This window comes from Sphaerodactylus townsendi, linkage group LG01 (assembly GCF_021028975.2).
Source record: "Sphaerodactylus townsendi isolate TG3544 linkage group LG01, MPM_Stown_v2.3, whole genome shotgun sequence".
In the NCBI taxonomy this organism is placed as follows: Eukaryota; Metazoa; Chordata; class Lepidosauria; order Squamata; family Sphaerodactylidae; genus Sphaerodactylus; species Sphaerodactylus townsendi.
The window spans coordinates 63,312,980-63,336,609 of NC_059425.1; the positions used below are offsets into that span (position 1 = coordinate 63,312,980).

The 23,630-nt window shown below is 40.4% G+C and overlaps 1 long non-coding RNA gene across 1 annotated transcript in view; it reads left to right on the forward strand.

The window, feature by feature from the left end:
- The window catches only part of LOC125440092, a 36,614-nt gene that overhangs the window by 778 nt on the left and 12,206 nt on the right, over positions 1–23,630 (forward strand). The gene's annotated exons all lie outside the window — the stretch shown is intronic.

Sequence of the window (23,630 nt, forward strand, 5' to 3'; positions counted from 1 at the left end):
TGAACTATGCTAAAGCAAAGCAGATATAATTGTGGTCAATGCCTTCATGGAAGACCTCTTGAAAATCCTGTGCTTGCTCCCTTGAGTTCCATAGAAGAAAAGTGGAATGAAAATGTAGTAAATAAATAAATATTACATTAATAAACCCACTGAACAGCTGATCAATGGGACTGTTAATAGGTCTTCCACCTGACAGGCAAAGATCTCCAGACAGATTCTGGGGATTAGGAGAAACCAAGAATCTGCCAATATAAATTCTAGTGCCAGGTTCAGTTCTTAAATCTGTGCAAGTCTACCCATGCGATGGACAGCTGCATTCTATGGAACTGTCCTGGTGATAGAACCCCCATAATTCGCAGGGAGTTCAATCTGAATTCTGAGAATGGTAACTGGAGAGTTCTGACAGTTGAGAACTGACAGTTGACAGAGTGAGAAGCTAACAGAAAGAGCTGCAAGCTGTCTAGTGGAAGATTCTATTCTGGAGTTAAAAGGAACACATTTGGGTTTTGGATCAGGAAAGATCCGTAACCAGTTACCTCTAATGTTGATAGAGAGATCCCAAAGAGTTTAATGGGAAATAGCTCTGATGAAAGGGGTGATCCCAGGCCAGTTTAAAGGAAAAACTAGGGAAGTGTGTCAATGTTCTCAACTCCTCCAACTAAAGAACTGTGTAAAAGAAGCTTATGTGAACTATATTGATATATCTGGAATTATAATATATCACTTGAATGTAACCATCTCAAGTTCCTCAATTCTATTATTCTGATACATACGATATTGCTATTAAGAAGATTTGCTAACATGATTTTTAAATTCCTTCCAAAAGGGACAAATAAAAGTTATACTTCAAAAAGCCTCTCAAGTGCCATATATTTCTGACCTTTAGTTGAGAATAAGGAATCTGTCGTAATTATTATTGTTAGCACAGACCCTAGATTCCAAACAGTCTCAATGGAAGACAGGAATCTTTCCTTTTAATAGGTCCCAATTGAGATTTCACCCAGTCTCAATGGAAGACAATGAAATCTTTCCTTTTAATATGTTCCAATTTAGATTTCACCCAGTCTCAATGGAAGACAATGAAATCTTTCCTTTTAAATAAGCCCTGGTTCAGATCCCAATCAGTCTTACAAGAGACAGGAGCTAGGTTCCGATCAGCCTCTATAGAAGACTGGAAAACCTGTTAGCACAGAGAGAGAAGTTCCCTTTTTTACCTCACTGGAAGGCAGGGTCTCTCATTTGCCTTAAGCCAGGATACCAAGTTTAGATCATTAAAGCAAAAATCAAAACCAATTAGAATTAAAGAATTTTATTCAGATTAAAAGGCTCTGATCAGCACCAAGAGAAAAGTCACACAGAATGACAAGTATCAGAGCTTCTTAAAGCATTTTTCAGGATGCGAGCCCAGAATAAAATGTGTACTAAGCCAGAACATTTATGGATACTTTCAACTTGTCAGAGTCTTCATTATTCTCACACAGTTGGTATAATGAACAAAGAGAACACACACACTTCTGACAGGCTCCTATCTTGCAAACTAATGTTGCCAAAGAACCTGGTTTAGAGAAAGACCTGTGTTTTGTTACTTCTATAACTGAATACAATGGAGTTCTCTTTTATTCTGCTTACCAGTAGTAATGATTTCGTGCTGGCAGCTTACAGTGTTATGGCAGACATGAAAATGATTTTTGCTCAGGTCCTGTTACCTGCTCTGTGACCAGTATAGGGGCTGGTGCTTACATTATCATTCATGTCATAACAAATCATAAGTTTCAGCGCAGATAGCAAAAGTTGGTGAGCGTGAGAACAATGTTTTTTAAAAAATATTAAAACAAGAGGAGTTTCGTCATATCTCTAAAAAGTTGTTAGATCGTCTCACCCCATATGTCTCTGGTAGGCCTCTGCGTTCTGCTGAGGCCAACTTACTGATGATTCCTGACCCCTCCATGATGTAGCTGGCCTCTATCTGGGCCAGGTCTTTTACGGCCCTGGCCCCTGCCTGGTGGAACACACTTCCATCAGTTGTGTGGGTCCTGCGTGATCTTAGTGATTTCCATCTTAGTGATTTCTGCATTATTCCACCGGGCTTTTGGGGAGGCCAGCCGCAGATTGGATATCCCGGTGCTGTGTGCCGTACCATCATCGGCATTACCTATGTGACATCTCTTTGATATTGTCTGTCCCCTTTCGGCCTTGGGATCGAGCGCCATCATCAGTTTCATCAGTTTTGTCTTAATTGGGTTTAGAATGCTGCTATTTTCTACTGAGTTGAGTTATGAATTTTAATTATTTATTAATTATTTATTGTGCACTATTGTTTTTAGTTGTTCTGTTGTACACCGCCCAGAGCCCTTTGAGGGTGGGCGATCAATCAAGTTTAATAAATAATAATAACTATCTAGGAATCTTCGCTGCCAATTAATCATGTGATACTCATGCAAAATATCCAGATTTCACAAAGAACTCCCCACAGCTGAACCTCCGAACATGGATTCATCCTGATTCTGGTGCTCCCGCACCCCCTTATCACATTTTTTAAAGAACCTGCATGGAAATGCACCTTTAAAAAAAAACACGCACCAAATCCAGATCGGAGGGGAGGATTGGGGGTAAAATGTGGATTCAATTTCCTGCCATAGAGAGTGATGTGGGGCCTTCCGGCCAATCAGAACATGGTGGGCTGTGCATGATGTGTGCACAGCCTTTTTTGTTGTTTGCGCTGGCAGAGGCAACAAGGCATTGTTTAAATGTGGGCACAAGGAGCAAAAGCTGTTTAAACGTGGGCACAAGTGGCAGAAATTGTTGAAACTTGGGCATGTTTTTGCACCAATTTTTTTTTTAAGTTCCCAGCCCAACACAGCACAACGGCCAATCAGGACATGGAAGAAAGAGCAGCTGAGCAGATCGTGCATTCAATCGGGCGGTAGTGGGGATTGCTGCACTGTTTGAAAGTCTGATGAACATTGAAAGTCTGATGAACATCGATGAACACACACGCCGTGGTGGGGAGGGTGAAACCTCAAAGAAAAGGTGCCATTTCTTTTGAAACCTGGTTGTATCTATATTTAATTTTCAGCGGGGGTTCAGCCTATGATCTGGGAGACCCAGGTTCGAATCCTCATTCTGTCATGGAAGTTTGTTGGATGACTTTGGGCCAGCAACACACTCTGAGCCTAACCACTTCACAGGGTTGTTGTGAGAATAAAATGAAAAATCGGATAACAATGTATATCAGTTTGGGTTTCCAATGGAGAGTAAGGTGGAATATAAATGAAGTAAAAAATAAAAACAATTATGAACAGCTATTTGACTGCATTTAGTGCCTATTGGATTTGCTTGCTGCCCTACAAGTTCTTTTGCTCTGTCTTATGAATATGCAATTGAATGGTAACTAATTAAAACCCCAAACTGAAAGTGATATAATATTCTGCAGTACAGGCATTATAAACAACTGACTTGGAAAACAGATGGCATTTGATATTTGAAAGCATTCAAATGTTTGTTTTCTTGGCACCTGGCTTAAAGTTCAAGAATATCCAAAGAAATAGGGAGAGATGGCAACTGATTGTCTCTGCAAATATATATATAAATGACAGAGACATTTACCAGTCAGAAAAGTTACGTACAAATCTTGAGTGAATTAGACTGATAGAGTCTGTTTTTCCAAATACATTTTACTCTAATAACTGCTATGGGAAGAGGACTTTAACTTCATTTTTGTGCAAACATAATGGCTCTGTTGGCTTGCTCTCTTGGTCTGTACCAGGCACAATGGCAAAGGTTTTCATTTTTATATTCTGGCATACAGGCAGCTGTGATGGACAGCGAAATTCTGAGGAGTTGTCTTTGTCATAGAACACCTTCATTGGCAAGGAGTTCAAATGGAATTCTGAGGATGGCAAATAGAAAACTGACAATGGGGTTCAGGGAGCTGAAACAGCTATTAACAGACAGAGTTGAGGACAACAGAGTGATATGGAAGCTGTCTGTAAAGGATTTGCCTCTGGAGTGAGAGGGTGATCCCTAAGTGTTTAACGGGAAGTAGCTCTAGTAAAAAGAGTGATCTTAGGCCAGTTTAAAGAAAACAACTGGAAAATTGTGTATATGTTCCAAACTCCACTTTAAGAACTACTGTTTGAAAACACTTATGTTCATGAAACAAAACAGTGACTGGAAAGAGAAATCAATCTCAGTACTTAATAAAAGTATCAACACTTGTCTGAGAATTACCTTGGATACATCTTGACTTACAAAATATCATTTGTATATAACCATCATAAGTATATAACCATCATAAGAAACTTGTTCTCTTGCAATCCACATTCTTTATTTATTAACCTGACCTTCACATTCCCCTCAAAGGAGATAAATAAAACCATTTTGTTTCACTTCAAAAAGCCTTATGTGCCAAATATTTCTGACTTTTATATAAAGAAAAGTAGAGCAATTCTGTCATAGCAAGCTATAATACTGCAGACTGGGATGGAAAATAGATGCAAATGTGGACCTCCCCCCCCCCCCCCCCACCATAGGCAGTGTCTGGCCCCTTCTGTTACTACCGAGTAACAGTTTAAATAATAAAAGCTCAAAGAAGCTCAAGTCGAAATGAAATACAGATCTGAAAGACTTTATTTAGCCAACTACGGGCAGAGACAGGATCAGGGGAGCCACACAAAATGGCAGTGTGTTCTCACTTTTATAGTATTAATGACAGGTTACATCAAAATGGCAGCAAAGAATACACCCCAAAGTACCTACATCATCAATCAATCATACAAAAGGTGGAGATTTTCCCTGTTCCCACAGTATTTTGGGGTTGTCCAAAGTCCTCATTGGAAGATTTCAGCATTTCACCCTTTGACGTAAAGTGAACTAAAAACCCTTGTTTCTTCTTATCATTAATGTTTCTTGTTGCCCTGTTCTCTAAACAAGGAGTGTGAACATTCCCATAGGCCTTTCTATTGTTTTAGGAAAAGGGCAACTTTAAAGTATCTTCTGGGTACAACAGGATCTCAAAAACAATATAGTTTGCACTTTTTGTATAACTGTGAACAAAGAGGCATCTTTGGAGCTATTTGGCTGAGTTAGCATTATTAGTGAAAGAATAGGTTTGAGGCCTGCATGAATTCTTTGGTCAGCAGCTTGTATGGTTGCCATCTCTCCATTATAAGGAAAAAATAATGGAGGGAAAGAAGAGTTTATCTTTCCTTTATGAATCTAAAATCCTTTTCCCTTTCTCTTTCTTATATTTTCTTTATTGCTCTCACTTTCTGTCACTTGCTGTTTCTTTCTTTCACTCTTTTCCTTCTGCGCTTACACTTCCACACATGCAGAATAATGCACTTTCAATCCACTTTCACAATTGATTGCAAGTGGATTTTGCTATTCCGCACAGTAAAATCCAGCTGCAAAGTGCATTGAAAGTGGATTGAAAGTGCATTATTCTGAATATGTGAAAGGGGCCTCTGTTACACTGATAACTTACATATGAACTTAATCACAAATTATCATGTGCCGCTCTTATTAGATTCAGGAGGTTTCCACATTGAATATGTGACCTTTCTCAAAAATGTAGAATCCCCCTTCCCTGGTAGGCATGTTTTGTGCTGTCTGTGATGACACTGCAGCATCAGTTTAAAGCTATGCTATTCAGAAGGGTATTTCGGCCCCACATTCAAAGGTATTTGTGCTATAGAATTTTTTGTGGGTGGAGGGTTGCTCCTTAGAGATATCTCCTGAATTTGCTACTCTGGCTTGATGACATATGATTATTTTTTATCTTGTATTATTGAAGGTTTTGTGAGGCTTCTTGGGAAATTATATAATTTTAGTATCCCCAACTAACAAATCAAATGAACAAAATAAAGTGTATTGCCTATTTCTGCAATACGAATGCCATGTGATGAAATGGTTTCAGGATTACTTCAGCTCATGTGGGAACTACCACAAATTCTACACATGCAGCTGGGCAGTTTGGAAATGTTCATTTACCCTTATTGTTCCTTACTTTGGTATGGGTCATGTTTTCAAAGAATAAATGGGAATACATTTGCCAAATTCTGGGAAAATCAGAGGCGAGTTGATAAGGCTGCATTTTGAAGCATAGATATATCATCACTCTTTCTTCATTATTCACTTTAATGCCAAATGTGGCAACTTCTTTTATTTTACTTCTGCTGTTCTAAATTAGCCTCAAAGGACTATTGAAATGCAGTCACTGGTTGACTTTATACAGCTGGCACACATTGGTATTTTCTGCTACATCTTTAATGACTCTCCATAGCTAAAATAATGCCTGCAGATTGCAAGGTCATCAGAAGCCCTGTCAGTTTATCTTAGAAGAACATTACTTCACTGGCTGCCTCTTAAGGCAAAATGTCAAGTCTAATAAGGTAGAAATGTTTTGAACTCAAAAATGTGTGTTGTTTATTTGAACCTTGCATCAGTTCACTATGCCTAGCTGAACGACAGGGGCAATATTTAGTGTTTACTGAATGCAAAACACATAACGCTCCTTACCTACCAGTAGAAAAAGGTCTCTGTTTTCAGAAGATAGGTGAATGACAATATATGTGATGAATCTGTAATATAGGCTTTAGTGAAAGAAGAACTCAAACTAGTATCAACATGGAGTTGACAATTGTGAAAACATAAGCGATAACATTCCGCTATTGATAAACTAATCAAGAGTTTTGACTGAAATAAAGCCTTAAATATTTTGTTTATTAATTTAAATTAAAATGACAATTGTTTAAATTTGATCACTTGCAAGAACCTCTCATTGTGGATATATTATTCTTTAGTACTTTCAGTATATAGGTGAAATTTTATTTCCATATATAGTGAAGGTTTTTTTGCAGACAAATTAAAGATATGTCAGTTCTATGTGGACATCAAGTCAACTGTAACACCATTGATCAAACTGAATTAGTAATAAATACATTTTGTTGTTTCTGAAGGCATTATTCTTAGCACACGATTGCCTAACCTACACAACAAAATGGAATATTGATATAGTAAAAGGAAAAAGTGCTAAAGCAGGACTACAGCTGAACATCAAGAAGACAATTGTTGTTGAGCAAACAATTGTTATGTTTGATCATGTTTATTTTTTATTTTTACCTTTCATTTCCTTTCTTTCTGTTTTCTTCTAAGTGTTTGAATTGCATTGTTTTGTTCAGTTTATTATATATTTACTGTTTTTCAATTATTGTTATTGAAATTGTTAATTATGCATAGTCCCCAATGCCTTGCTGCTAGCCTTAAGCCGGCTAGACACCAAGGCATGTGTAACTGAGTCACTTATATTCAAGGGCGAGGGCGAGATATTGTCCCACCACTAGCCACCAATTGTAATGGGACAGGTGGCCTACAATCAAGGTTCCCACTAAACTGACCAGTGGGGTTTCCTTTGCCACCCAAAATATCCCAGGCTAGTGTTCAGGGATCTTAAGAACATAAGAACAAGCCAGCTGGATCAGACCAGAGTCCATCTAGTCCAGCACTCTGCTACTCGCAGTGGCCCACCAGGTCTTTTTTTTACTCTGCTGCCACCATTAAAGAGAAGGAACTAGGAATCCCAAAACTGCTGCTGGCTGGGATTCTAGTCTCAGACAGGCACTCTTCAACCTCTCACACACAAACGCAGGCTGGCACGAGGGTAACTTGAACACAACAAATTAAATTTATTTTAAAAACAAAAGAAAGGCTTCTTAAACTGGCTCAGAGAGGTAATAATGCTTGATGGTTTCAGAGAATTCTTTTCACTTAAAAATTACAGAGATTCAGATGTTACTTAGGTTTTACACACACACACACACACGCAGGTGTCTCTTCAGGAATGATTTTACTTTAGATCTACTAACTTTCTTCACAGACAGACACTAGTCCTTTCTGATCCACAACCCACTGAATACACACACACACACAGTCTGGCATACAAAGCCTCCCTCTCTCACACTAATCCCAAACTGGCCTCACTGCCACTGGATCGGACTTTTCCCAGACTGGTGTTACACAGGGGTAGGGCAGACTCTAGGTCTGCACAGTATTCACTGTCAAGCCACTGACTGGCGCGTCACTTTGCACCAAACTCAGGGCCTCCTTTCTCTGACAAGCCTCCACAGCTTGTAGAGTAACTGGACTTCTGTCAGCTAACACTGCTGAGACAGAATCCTTCAGTTCAGATCTGACAGACCGATCTCTGTCAAACTCTGGCTCTTCCTGAATCTCTCTCCCAATCTTGACTCCTTCTGATCTCTGTATCAGAATCTCTTCAGAGAGAGTGTATCTCCTGACAGGCTCTGCTCTGTCTATTTATACTGCCAGCACTCTGGCTCCCCCTATCCCTGGCCATAGGCAACTGTGCCTCTGCTCGACCAATCAAATGGGGTCCTTAGTATAGTGGAGCCTGCTGCCTTAACTCTGGCTGTTACTAAGGCCTTTTTATTAGGCCTTTTACACACACCAGCCCTTCAGGGTGGGGCAAGTCCATTACAGCACATCTCATTGTTTTACTGGCTCACAGTAATGGCGAGGGGATCTGAAGCCACTCAGCTCCCTCTGCTGCCTTCTTCACTGATCGCGTCTCAGCTTCAACTGAGCCAATCAGCATACTAATGTCGTTGATTTTATGCCCTGTGCAGGCTGCCTTGCCTACTAGTGCCATCAACCTTTGCCAACTCTTCCAGGACCCTGGGCCTGGGTAGCCTCTGTGGGAAGTGCAGATGCTTGCTCTGCTTCTGCTTGCTTTCACCAAATGTGCCTCCCTCCTCGAGAGGCGGCCCTGCTGCAGTTCTGCGCAAAGATTTCCATCGGACTCTTGGGGGTGGGGTGGGAGCAGCACTTGCTGTGAAGTCTCGTGCATCCACCAATGTCTTTGGGTGCATGAAGTGGGATGAGCAGAGACTTTGTGAGCAACTTCTGTATCACAGCTTCAATCAGTTCTGCCTTTATTTATCCATCCACATACCTCATGTTTTTATGTTGAGACTTGCTTTTAATTGTAGATTTATTGGTATTTTTAATTGATTTGGGCTGTTAGTGCTGATTTATTGTTATTGTATTTGTATGTTTGATATTGCTTTATTGCTGTAAGCTATCTTGAACAGGTCTGGAGAGGTGGTTGTTAGCATGGCCTTCATCCCCTGCCTTATAAAATATTGGATTTCATATTATTCCTTACACTGTGTGCTACAAAATGCCAGTTTCCATGTTTGTATGGGTGGATAGCAGTGTCCAAGCTGAAAGCAAGCCTATGGCAAACCAATCTGTTTGCAGAGATTAGATCTATGAGTTACTCCAGTGATACAGTCTGGACGCCTCATAACAAGGACATGCATCTTTGATTATCCCATCCTGCCAGAATACTCTGTTAACATAATGGAATCTGTAGAACTCCTGAACACCACACCTCGCTAAGCTGTTTTTTTGGAAGCCGCTGATTCTGTGCTCTTGAGAAAAACATTTCTCCAAACAATTGCCTCTTCCCTGCATTTCCCCAACCTCTCAGGTATGATCTCCCTAACAACAAGATCTCTTCCTGATTCACTCAAACCTCAGCCAAATTTGAATACTTAAGGCAGAGACTTTAGGAAGCACCTCTGCATAAACCATTCAAGGTATCACTGATATAATCTAGGACCAATTGACCCCATTGTCCCAGGGAGTAGATAGATAGAGCTGCTAATTAGCTCAACCCCGCAAGTCCAGCAAGGAAGCCCCAAGCAGTTGTAAAGAAACGAAACTTAAGTTTGAATTTCCCGCCTTACCTGCACAAAGGGGTATAAAAGTTCTGCTCACCAGAGCCCCATTGCTCATTTCTAACCTGAACCTCCCTTGGTCAAGTTGGTGTGAGACACAATATATCGTCCTTCGCTTGGGTCCCTATGCTGGCATAGTTCCTTGCCTTCTTCTGGAACTTCTCTGCAGATTTTAGGTAACGTATAAGTCCCCTGCTTCCCCAACTCCCATTCTATCATCCAACCTATCTTTTCCTCCCTATCTATATATCTAGGAACTGTGTGTATGAGCCTTGACATCTCACTGTGTGATTGTTTGCAACCAAAACTTATATAAAAATATTTAAACTGCAATTCGGTCTTTTGTGCATTCTCTGCGGATACGTTTCAAGCCGTTTCTGGTATAGTTGTCTAAAAAGATTCCCTCCCAGCCTACCTCTTGCATTGCCAAGCTGAGTAATTCCACATTGCTATATAAAAATAAGTTCGTATACTGTTAAGCTGGGTAACGTGGTATACAAAATTTCTAAATGAATAAATAATCAACACCTGCCAAAATTTTATTTTTGTGATGATTTTCAAAAGGAATAATGCTTAGGGTAAAACAAAACATGATGGTGTCCTTGTATTTGCCACCATAATGCCACTGTTATTTTCAAGTAATTTCACAAAACTGTGAGGACTTTAGCATAATGCTCTTGTTTTCCCTCCCCCCATACTTTTTCACTTGCTGAATCTGTTAAAGGGTGGTGGGTACACAACCATTTCAGAACTTGAAAATGTGTGGTGGGGACGCCTTAGCATGTTGAGCTGCAGGCCCAAATTGGGCCCTTTATGCACTTTTAAATCACTTAAAAATGGCAACGGTGGTAGACACAATCATATCTAGCTTGGTTTTTTTAGTTCAGCTGCCTGAATTGTTTAAACTCTGAATCCATGCCTTTTAAAAATTCTTCATTAAATGCAGATTAAATAGATGCCTAGTTCTAATCAAACAATTCATGAGCCTTGTAGTCTGGTCTGGACTTGTATCTCATTGTGCAGTGACATTTCAAAATTAAAACAAAAAGTTCCAGAGTTTTAAATTATGTAAGTGAGACATTTTACCTTATTATATATTCATTATCTTTTTCGTTTTCTCTCAACTCTTTTAATTTTAAAGTGAAATATTGGGATAACACATTGTGATTATAGTCTCCTAGCAACACTAAGCTACCTGTTATTTCAGTTGTAGGAGAGGCTGTGTTGTACTAAAATGTTTCTACATATCCGTTGTCTACACAAAGGTTTAATTTAAGGTTAATTAAATACTCTTGATTCTTATAGCTTATATAACAGGACATTGCAGTAATGATTTTATTTAATTTTTTAGAAAAGAACAATTGCCAATAACTGTACAATAATTAAAAAAGGATACTCTGATGGCAATGTTGCAGCTTGAAATTAAAGTTAGACTATTAATAAGAAACTGAAGGTATTTTCAATTGCCATGAAGGTGTGTTGCTGTGCTAGAACTTTGCCTCCATTACTTTATATAAGATTGTTCTTTAGTTGTTCGTTAAGTAATGACACTTCACATTGATCTCCAACTAGGCTAGAAAGAAAAGAAAATAATTTTCTCTTTAGTGCTGACTTTGCTGGTTTCCAAATGCTGGTCTGCATGGGTTTGTCAGCAGGTAGTCAGAAGCAGAAGATGAGGGGCCATTTTATTTTATGTAGAATACCCTTGATCTGTTCAGTCTAGTACAAAAAACACACACTGGACACCATCACTCTGACTTCTCTTAGTGTCCTGAAGCAAACTATGATCATGCACTGTTGACATCTGAATATACACAGACATTCTCCAGCCTCTGCCTTGGTGTCATTTTGTACTTAGAAGTCACATGTGTTATTGTTGGACAAAATGGACTGTGTAAGGGTGCTTCATGTTTGCACAGACTTTGAAATCTCAGGAAAGGACATTAGTGAGTTAGTATCGGGGTAGATAGGGTGATTTATCCTTTCTCCACTCCTGTTGCTGTCCCTTTGTTGCCCAGAATGATACTTTCATGGGGTCCTTCCTTCTGGTGATTCCCTCTCTACCTCTGTCCACCACGAGGACTGGACATACTTTCTGCAATCTTTCTCCATTGTAGTTTAGGTAGATAGCTAGAAGCCTTTCCTCTGCCTTTCCTATATAGCATGGAGTTCTCTCACAATAATAACTTCTATTTCTTTTCTAAGGAACAAGGCCAAGGGTGAATTTATTCCTCAAGCAGCAAGACCACAGAATTTCTCTTGCAAAGACTAAGCTCTGCTTTCAGTTGTTGCTATGTACCAGTGCCACCAAGTAGCTTTTCAACTCTGAACATTCCACACAGTCCATGAAAAACCTGTTGGTGTTGCCGGCTGCTGTCCTCATAAAACTTTCCCAAGTTGGGACCAGCTGCAGCTGCCGCCATGCTGGCCTACCCATTCACTTCTTCTCTTCCCTTGGAGGAAGTTAATCCCCAGCTCCAGTTTATTCCCCAAGGCCTGTGCTGGTCACAGTCACACTACGTAGGGGTCTGCAACCTGCAGCTCTCCAGATGTTCATGGACTACAATTCACAATTGGTCATGCTGGCAGGGGCTGATGGGATTTGTAGTCCATGAACATCTGGAGAGCCACAGGTTGCAGACCCCTGCACTAGAGTATAGGCACAGTTGCCAACAGGTGTAGAGAAAAATGTCCTGTCCCTCCAATAGAGCTGTAATATGTGGAAAATTTACTTTATTTATAGCCCTTTTTTCTCACTGAGACTCAAAGCATATTACTCAGTGTAAGACCATGCAATAAAATGTTATCAGACATCCCTACAAACAATGCAATAGGACTAGGGTTACAAAACCAGAAACTATGTAGAACAAAATCAGACATATGTTATAAATAATGCAAAAACGTGGTATTGTAAAGATAGAAAACAGTGCAGTAAGAGCTAGGTAAAAATACAATAAACAGTGGAATAGCCTGATCTGTCCCTTTTAATAAAAGTGCCCTCCATTCAATGAAATAGCTGAAGCTTTTTATGGCATGGTGACAAATAACCTGGTAAAATATATCTTATTAAACCTCTCTTCAAAAGCAGGACAATTTTTCTCCCAGCAGCCTGGCATGTATAGCCTTGGTTAGGATAATAGTCAAGTGCAGGATTCGTTGTTTCGTTCCCCTGTCTTACAGTGTTCCAAGTAGGTTTACAGCGTATTAGAGGAGCATTTGGAGGTTTTAGTCAGTCTATAATCCCTCCAGTTTCACTGCCAGCATTATGCATTGCACAACCAATTCTATTGCTGTTGTTTAGAGGTGTTCTTGGTACTAGGGACTAGGATTGAATTGGACCTAACTCTTTTAATTCTGTAGCCCAGGATTTTCCTAGAGGGCTACAAGGACTCTTAAGACCCAAAACTCTTGTTGGTCTTAAATCAATATCCCAGTCCAACAGTTCCAATGGTTCTTGAGGGGTTTCCTTAAAAGTCAAGGGAGAGTGTATGAGTGCCAAGGGAAGTGGATGCTCTGGAGGAGCTGGAACAAGCCAATCATCAGAGGATGTTCGTATTTTGAATTCCACATTATCATCATTACAACTAATGCCTAGGGATTCCAGACTCCATGTGGGACCTGGGGATCCCCCAGAATTTCAGCTCATCTCCAGACTAGAAAGATCAGTTCTTCTGTAGAAAAAGGATGATCTGGAGGCACCGTACCCCTATAATGTACCTGTCTTCCTCAGACTCCACTCCCAAATCTCCAGGAGTTTCCCAACCTGGATCTGCCAGCCCCACCTCCACCTCTCGTGGCCAGTGAGGACCTGGCAACTCTGCTAATGTCAAAAATATAAATTGACAAACCCACAAAATATGACTATGTATAGAGAAGGGTGTTTCCCCTCCCCCCAAACTTGGGGGAGGGGGTTGCAGAAAAATACAAAAATTAAAAATGCAAACTGAGATCTCATGAAAGCTTGTGAGGTTGCTATGGGGCTGCCTAGCAACCAAGTCAGTAGAGTCTGGGGCTAGACAACTCCTGTCCAGTCTCCACACAGTCTGGAAGAAAGTGGCAGGGAACTTGGTAAGTGGACCCGGAATGAGAGAAGGGTGGAGGAAGAAAAAGTTGTTAAGAGGACATACTGGCTGAAAGAAGGGAGATTAGCATCACTCTACCCATAAGAACATAAGAACATAAGAACTAGCCTGCTGGATCAGACCAGAGTCCATCTAGTCCAGCATTCTGCTACTCGCAGTGGCCCACCAGGTGCCTTTGGGAGCTCACATGCAGGATGTGAAAGCAATGGCCTTCTGCTGCTGCTGCTCCTGAGCACCTGGTCTGCTAAGGCATTTGCAATCTGAGATCAAGGAGGATCAAGATTGGTAGCCATAGATTGACTTCTCCTCCATAAATCTGTCCAAGCCCTTTTTAAAGCTATCCAGGTTAGTGGCCATCACCACCTCCAGTGGCAGCATATTCCAAACACCAATCACACGTTGCGTGAAGAAGTGTTTCCTTTTATTAGTCCTAATTCTTCCCCCCAGCATTTTCAAAGAATACCCCCTGGTTCTAGTATTGTGAGAAAGAGAGAAAAATTTCTCTCTGTCAACATTTTCTACCCCATGCATAATTTTATAGACTTCAATCATATCCCCCCTCAGCCGCCTCCTCTCCAAACTAAAGAGTCCCAAACGCTGCAGCCTCTCCTCATAAGGAAGGTGCTCCAATCCTTCAATCATCCTCGTTGCCCTTCTCTGCACTTTTTCTATCTCTTCGATATCCTTTTTGAGATGTGGCGACCAGAACTGAACACAGTACTCCAAGTGCGGTCGCACCACTGCTTTATATAAGGGCATGACAATCCTTGCAGTTTTATTATCAACTCCTTTCCTAATTATCCCCAGCATAGAGTTTGCCTTTTTCTCAGCTGCCATGCATTGAGTTGACATTCCCATGGAAATATCAACTAAGACGCCCAAATCCCTTTCCTGGTCTGTGACTGATAGCACTGTAGCGTGTATGTGAAGTTTGGATTTTTTGCCCCTATGTGCATCACTTTACATTTAGCTACATTGAACTGCATTTGCCATTTCTGAGCCCACTCACCTAATTTATCAAGGTCCGCTTGGAGCTCTTCGCAATCCTTTGTGGTTCTCACCACCCTACATAATTTGGTATCATCTGCAAACTTGGCCACCACACTACCCACCCCTACTTCCAGGTCATTTATGAATAGGTTAAAGAGCACTGGTCCCAAAACGGATCCTTGGGGGACACCACTCCCGACATCTCTCCATTGTGAGAACTCCCCATTTATACCCACCCTTTGTTTCCTGTTCCTCAACCAGTTTTTTTAATCCATAGGAGGACTTCCCCTCTTATTCCTTCATTGCTGAGTTTTCTCAACAGTCTCTGATGAGGAACTTTGTCAAAAGCCTTTTGGAAATCCAAGTAGACAGTGTCCACTGGTTCCCCCTTATCCACATGTCTGTTTACACCCTCAAAGAACTCTAGTAAGTTTGTAAGTCAGGACTTGCCTCTACAAAAGCCATGCTGACTCTTCCTCAGCAGGTCTTGCTTTTCTACATGTTTAATAATTTTATCTTTAATGATAGATTCTACTAATTTACCAGGAACAGATGTCAAACTGACTGGCCTGTAATTTCCTGGGTCCCCCCTAGACCCTTTCTTAAAGATTGGTGTGACATTGGCCATCTTCCAGTCTTCAGGGATGGAGCCTGATTTCAGGGATAAGTTGCATATTAATGTGAGAACATCAGCAATTTCATGCTTGAGCTCTTTAAGAACTCTTTAAGAACTCTTTAAGAGCTCTTTAAGAACTCTTGGATGAATGCAATCTGGGCCAGGGGATTTGGTAGCATTTAGTTTATCAATGGCTGCCAGAACTTCTTCCTTGTCTACTACTATCTTCGCTAGTGCCTCGGATTCACCACCCAAACACTGTTCTCATCTCTTTCAAGTTCATAGCACTTTCAAACAACTGCAAAGGATCAGTGGGTAGCTGCTTATAGGGGTCTCTCTGGAGTCAAGCAGCAGATGATTAAAGTGGACGCAAAGTCACTGGAGAAATACATTGGGCATCCTGAGAAGATTGTAAATGGGTTCAAATATCTCAGGTTGAGCAAGGGAAATATCCCAGTTTGGTCAAGAAGTTTGCATGGTTCCCAGTCCTAAAGTGGGTTTGTCCTGCAATATTTCCCTCATCCTGGGATTTTCAAAAATCGCCAATTTGGCGATTCTTTTCAAAAATCCTGTGTTGAACCCACTACCGTGCAAACACCACGGGAGCAGGAACAGTTTTTCCTGCCCAGTCACCTGATCTCCCCATACCCACCCCCTGCCCCCGATCTCTGCACCTGATGTGATGTCAGTTTTCAACTCTGCTGAGCTGCCAACGGCTGCAGCCTGTTCTTCGCAAAATGTTCCCCAATGCACATTTTCTGCTCATAGTATTGACTAGGTGCCATTTCACCTGGGTTAATCAGGAGACCCAAAATGTCACTATTTTCTTTTCTGCACATTTCTGGTTGCTTTGGAGCTCATAGCTAGGGAGATGTGCACTTGAGGCTGAATGTTAATGGGCATATCGGGGGGGGGGGGGAGTTTCTTATTTTTCGCAAAAATATGAGAATGTGAGTGGGAATGTGATGTGATGCTGTGTCCCTTTTTTTTTTTTTGCTGCTGCTTGCTGTGTTGAGGCCTGCGCCAGGCCCTATCCAGAACTAGAAAAAAAGGGGGGGCATTGTTTCCCCCTGCTTGCTGCGGGTTGACCAATCAGAAGTGCAGCCTTTTTGTGGTCCTGCATTACAAAAGGCAGGGTGGAGACATTAATTCAAGTTGCAGCCCCAAAACAACAGCCAATCAGAACACGGAACATCGGGCATGTTTGCGCATGTGCAGATATGCTTGATGTGTAAAAACAAACGACCCAGTTTTGTGCAAAACAAACTGGAGTATTTCGTCTCAGTATTCACTCAATTCCTTCACAGAAATGGGCAGTCATGCAAGGGGAGAAACTGGGATAAAATACACCCGGATTGTAAGATACCGATTGTAACCCAGTATAATTGTGGTATACCGATTGTAACCCAGTATAATTGTGGTATACCTCAGTGGTATAAAAGAGCAAACTTCCTGTAGTGCAATTGCTTTTTTGCATTTTGTGAGATGTGTGTGTTCCAAAACTGCAGAGATGGAGTACACGAAAAGGACGGAGGGAAAGGGGAAGATTAGAAAGGCATTCAGATATATTAAAGGTTCAGAATTTGTTCTGGTACTGTTAGACTGATCTACTTTTACTTTTCCCCTCACCTGTGGCTCTTACCTACTGTTCTGTTAATCTGAGAGGTTTATTTTTATTTATAAACAATGTCTACTATTGGCACAGTGTATTTAATTTGAACTACTTTGAGCAACTTTAAAATATTTTTTTGTTTAAAAAGCAGGATAAAAATATTTTTAAAAGATGAAATGTTCAGTGATGGGGAAGGATTAAATGGCCATTAGTCCTTGTGACGGATTAGGCCCAGGACAAAAGGGTTAATTTTTAGAAGGTGCAGAAAAGCTGGCCTTAGCAACACTTAATGTAAATATAGGCACCTTCTGATTGGCTGGCAGAGACGCAGTTAGTCTAGAGCCATAGGTAGGGGGAGCTAGGTGCTATAAAAGGAGGAAGAAGCCTGTCAGAAGGGAGTTGGGGAATTGAGAGTCTGGAAAGCAGACTGAGAGTCGGTGTGACTCAAAGAGATCCCCGTAGTTTCCTCAGAGTCAGTCAAAGGAGATAGTGTCTAAGGGCAAAGAGAGCCAGAGACAAAAGGCAAAGGTGGCTTGTATTCTCAAATTTCTCAGACTGAGGGGAGACAGCCTTGTTTCCACAAGAGGCTAGAGGTCTGGTTGGTGGGAAACAAGAGTGCTTCTAACTGAAATAGCCAATCTTACTGAAACTGACTGCGCTGTAACATCTAAGAAGAAACTGCCTAAAGTAATGCTTATGTGTCTCTCTGAACCATCCTGAGAAGAGAAGTTTGTTAAATAAAAATTCAGGTTTTGTGTTTCAAAAAGCCAGGTTGTGTGTGTGTGTGTGTGTGTGTGTGTGTGTGTGTGTGTGTGTGTGTGTGTGAGAGAGAGAGAGAGAGAGAGAGAGAGAGAGAGAGAGAGTTAGTTGAGGGGAGTGCCTTGGGCCAACAAAGTCAGCTACCCAAATACATCCACCCTCAGGCATCAGGCTTCACTCCCTGTTTGGGGCCTCTGTCTTCCCTCAGGGAGTGGGTGCTGTGGCAGTCCTCATTAGACTAATGGACAAGTTTCACTTCTCTGATGGCTGCTATATAAACTGGCCAGTAACTGCATTAAAATATGATTGAAAAAACCTGCTATACCAAGGCTACTGGCAACGAAAAATCCAACTGGCAAAACAGAGTAGCAATGAAAAGTGCTCAGTTTATGCAACCTACTAGTATAGATAGTGTCATGCAACCTACTAGTATCTATAAAGGGCTAACAGTCACACAAGGCATACATAAAGCAAAAGTAAATACAAGTAAGAAGACAAGTAAATACACAATATGCACACTAGTGCAAACCAAATGGAAAGCATTAAAAAGTCCTCATAGGTAGACAACGCGACAAGTCCTGCAGTTTACAAGAAGACATTGCATATGCTTAGTCCTTTAAATACTGGGAATATCTACAAGCCACGTTATATTCGCCTTTGGCTTGATTCTGTCACTCCCACTATGGGCAAGCCTGACGAAACTGCTTTGCTGAGAAATGGGTACGATCTGGAATTTCCCATCTACTTACTTGTATTCATTGATGCATATGAGTATACAGAGATCGACATGAATTGAGACTTCTTGTGTTCTCTACCTATAAGAATTTTTTTGTGCTCATTAGTTGGTTTGCACATGTGTGTGTATATTGTGCGTTTACTTGTCTCCTTGTTTTTGTTTTATGCATGATTTGTATGACCATTAGCACTTTATATATACTATTAAACTGAGCACTTTTTGTTGCTACTCTGTTTTGTTGGTTGGTTTTTTTGTATCCTATAGGCTCGGTGAAGTAGATTTTTCTGTCATTAACTGCATTAGACTGCAATCCTATGCATAATTACTGGGAGGGGGGCTTACTGAGCTGAGAACAGCTTATTTCTGAATTACCATGCATAGACTTCATTTTATGTACAGTGCAGTCCTAAGAAGACTTACAGCCATCTCAATTGACTGAAGTTTTGAAGGGCATGACTCTGCTTAGAATCACAACACACTTTGTATACTCAGTTGCATGTGGGCTGCCCAAGACATTTTACTGTCAGATGGTCCAAGGACGTAGGTAAGGGGGGGGTCCCAGGTTTAACCCCCCCGTTACATGTCTGAAGCTCTGCCCCGTTTGTGTTTTTTTTATTTTTAAAGTGTTTTTTTTTCAGTTTTTGGCTTGCAGAGGGCACAGTTTTTAGGCTAGTTAGTAGCACCAAAATTCCAGAGTATCTTTAGGAGACTCTCCTGATGATACCACCCAGGTTTGGTGATGATATCACCCAGGTTTGGTGAGGTGTATCACTTTCAATGTTTAAACTGGGGACCCCAGATTCTCCCTTTAAGGTGGATTTAAAAGAAGAATCTGGGCTCCCTAGTTTAAACACTATTGAAAATGATGCTGTTTGAGGGTGGATTCCAGCATCACAGTGGCTGCCCAAGGGGGGGGGGGGCATGCAAAGCTCAGATTTTGCTCTGGGCTCCATTTTTCTAGCTACGCCTCTGCCCGGTGGGGAGGCAAGAAGGGATTGCCAGCTGCCGGCTGGGAGCCCAGTTGGGGGGGCGGGGCAGGGGAGGGGAGTCTGCCATCCCTGGCCTCGGAGAGCTGCTTTTATAAGCACTGTGACTGGGGGCAGGGCTTGGGGAAGTGTGGCCATGCCCCCAGGGGTGGGTGGGGGTGTGGCCCTGCCCTCCCACCCCCCCATAAAAATCTATACCTATATCCCTGGTCAGACCTTAAAAAGGAGCAATCAGTTTCAGAGCCACTTTGTTTCATCTTTCCTTGGATCCTACACTGATCCTGCACTAGCAAAAACTGAGAATCTGGCCCAGATAAATCTTTCTATGAATAATCTTTGGAAGAGAAGACAGTGCTATACTATTTTTGTAGTATTAACATGTTAATGACTTCACGGTTTTGCTTGTATATTAAGACAGAAAATCTGAATGTGTTTTTGTAATTCAATGCCTTAAGCTACTGACAGAATACTAATGCACAGCCACAACACTGCAGTTAAATTTCATAATTGTGTTCAACTACTGCCATTGCATTTTCTTTTAATACAAAGGAGCTACTTGATCTTTCAATATGCATATAGAAATTATTTTTCATAACAGGATTTTTTGTCCTAAAAGATAAAAATATAAAGCTACATAAATAACTTGTACAACATATGAACACCTGCATATGCCCACAGGGACCTATCCTATACTGAATCAGACTATTGGCCCACCAAGGTCAGTACTGTCTACTCAGACTGGTATCAGCTCTCCAGGGTCTTAAGCAGAGGTCCATCACATCACCTACTGCCTGGCCCTTTTCAGTGGAGTTTCCAGGAACTGAACTGGGGACCTGCTGAAGGCTGAGCAGAAGCTCTTCCATTGAGGCACATTCCAGAGGGGCAATAATGCAGTCCATTGCACTCAGAAGAATAAAAGAATCTCACAGCACCTTGAAGACTAGCACATGTTTATGGCATAAGCTGGTTTATGAAAGCCAAAGCTTACTTCATCAGATTCACAATATTTATTTCTTTATATTTTCAATTTACATTCTGCTGCCCCCCTCCCCCCACCCTCAAGCAGAGCTTAGGGCAGCTAACAACAATAATTTAAAACAAAAGATGTAATACAAAATCCCAGTATACAATTCATAATCAGTCAACAATCAACAATAGATGGGGCACTAGTGCCCCATTCTTTAAAAGTTTATTTTTTTACCTGAAGGTCATGCTGACTCAGTTAGGGATATCTATGAATGTAATATGCAAGTCACTATGTATGAACATCTTTTAAAGCAAAAGTGGACCTAAATAATGGCATGCTATGCAATTTAGCTGCATTTTTATGCAATAGTGCATTCTAACCTCAGAAAGAGTAATTGCTCCTAACAAGATTTTGGGGATATAAGCTTTCAAGAGTCTAAGGTTTGAGTTTTGAAAGCTTATACACCAAAAATCTTATTGATGGCTAAGGTGCTGATGGACTCAGATCTAGCTGGTATTATATTGTACCAGTCCATTGATGCATCAAGGTTAGTATTATCAACTCAGACTGTCAGCAGCTCTGCAAAATCATAGGTATCACATCATCTCTTACCTGATCCTTTTACCTAGAGATGACAGGGATTAAATTTGGGACCTTCTGCATACCAAGTAGATGCTCTACCTCTGAGCCTAAGCACTTCAGTTGTATCCATCCCTGTGAAAACTGACATAAATTTACAAGTTAACTATCTTACTTTCATAAATCTTGATTGCTACCTTTCTAATAGTAGCCCTGCTAATCTTGCTTAGAAAATAATGCACTAGATTGTTAATCATTATAATGTCATGTGGTCCTTTTGAATTAATTTCTTTTCATAGAAGCAAAGTAATATACCATCTGTTATACCTTCCATATATTTCACAGTTAATGTTGATTTAATTAAAAAGAGTTTAAGGTATAATTCATCCAGATTTCAGAGACATACATACCTTGTATTCACAGTATCAGAGGACAAACTTTAAAGAGTACAGTTGTTCTATAATTCAGCCTTGTTTCAATGTGTTTAGGAGTCTGACCTGACAACATTTCTGGCTTATAATTATATGTAAAATATTAGGAGCGTAAACTTCATATAAAATTGTAAATTAATACATAATAAATAAAAATTAGAATCTATTAGTTGGCTGATCCTGCAAATGTTTTAATAAAACTGACTCTTGATCATACAACAGAAATTCCCATTAGCTTTAATGGCACTTTCCTGTCTAAATCTGTGCAACAGTGAAAAATAGATGAGTCAACTCAGTATGCAATTATCTGCGGGTTGTGTGTGTGTGTGTGTGTGTAAGTATATTAAATCTCCAAGCCTAGTTCCTTGGTGTGACATTTGTTCCTGATTCATCCAGTCAGACCTAATTAAAGTAAATGTCTCCACAAATTTCATATTTGGAGTTAAGAATTTCAGATTAAAAAATCAAAGATTAGTCACTATTTAAATCTTTGGAATACCCACATAAAGATAAACTAAGTATGGATTAACCAGATCTGAGCTGACTTTTTATATACTGATCAGTTTTTCAACAGAGCCTGGGAGCTTAGATAAGATACCCTTAAAATACATTATTTTTACTTACTTTAATTATGGATACATTTTACAGTTCATATGTCCCTAGATTGTAACCATCACCCAAATATGAAGGCTTTAAAGAAATTTTCACATAATTTCATTGAACAGCCAGCCTAATAATTTAGGGCACAAATCTTCTCCATGAAAGGGTGAAGCACCAGTTTGCAAAGGAATCCCCACCCACATGGGTCAATAAAATATGCTTTTCCTCTTCTACTATCTCCATGACTGGGGACATACATATCCAGCACATCAAAACATTTACAAGGAATGCAAGATCTTTAGCTGTCTCCCATATCATTCTCTCGCCCTCTGTTTCAGAGATCTAAGCACTTTTTAGGATTATGAGACAAATATTTCCTGGCAGTGTTTTAGCAGCTTTGCATACTGTGGTGTACAAAGAAACTAAACAGTTCTTTAATCCCAATAGGATCCTTCTGCATATGCTCTGGCTGTTAGTTAGATGACAATCATACCACCCTGCACCTGAAAGCTAAAGGGTGAAAACACCCTACAGATTCCAAAAATAAATTTCAAAACATCTTTTTACTCACTGGTATACAGAACAAAATATCAGGCATACACAGATGCCTTTACAATAATTAAATATTTACAAAAAATGTGTATTAAGCCAACTGCCTTTACAAAGAAAGGACACAATAGGCAATAACACTTCCGGATTAGTTATTTCACCCAGGCTTTATCAAGCCTATTCTTTTCCTGGGGCGAAAGTCACTATATTCAGCCCCTTAGGATCACAGCATATATGTATCAGCTTTCCTAGACCCTGGTTTCTCTTATCACCAAACCATATTCAAATGAGTGACTTACAGGCAAATATAAACTGACTCTAGTGAACATAAATGTCCCGGCATGATCACTAAAGGGTGCAATCCTAAATCACACTTACCTAAAAGGAAAATCAGTGAAATTTCCTTAGACAAAACATGAGTAGGATTTGGTTGCAATGGTGCCATTTAGCAGGTAGCCTGACCTCCATCACCCCAAATTTTATGTTGAGCAGTTACATTTTTTCTTTAACCAAAAGTACAAACACTATCTTTGCTTTTGTAGAGTAAATGAAATTAACATTGTAAATGAAATTAAGATAAAGACAGGCTATTGTAGAGTAAATGAAATTAACATAGCATGTAAATTAACATAGAATGTAAAGTGGAGATGTGCTCAGACAAGGGTATTTGGGTTAAAAATCGGGAGTGAAGCACACAATAATTCTGTCTTTTCATCTGTGAAATCCTGGACATATGTTCACATATTTAAAAAATAACGGGTGAGTCAGGTCACTTTGGGTACCACCGCACTATCAATTACATAATTTACAATAATGTTTTACTGGATGGAGGCTCCTACTGAATTTTACTGCCTTCAATAATGCCTACTACCTCCCCTATTTGCTTTTCACCATAACTTCAGTAATCGTTCTGTTTTTGTCCAGAGTTAGGCGAAATCTTTGAGAGGCAAAGAAACTGACGC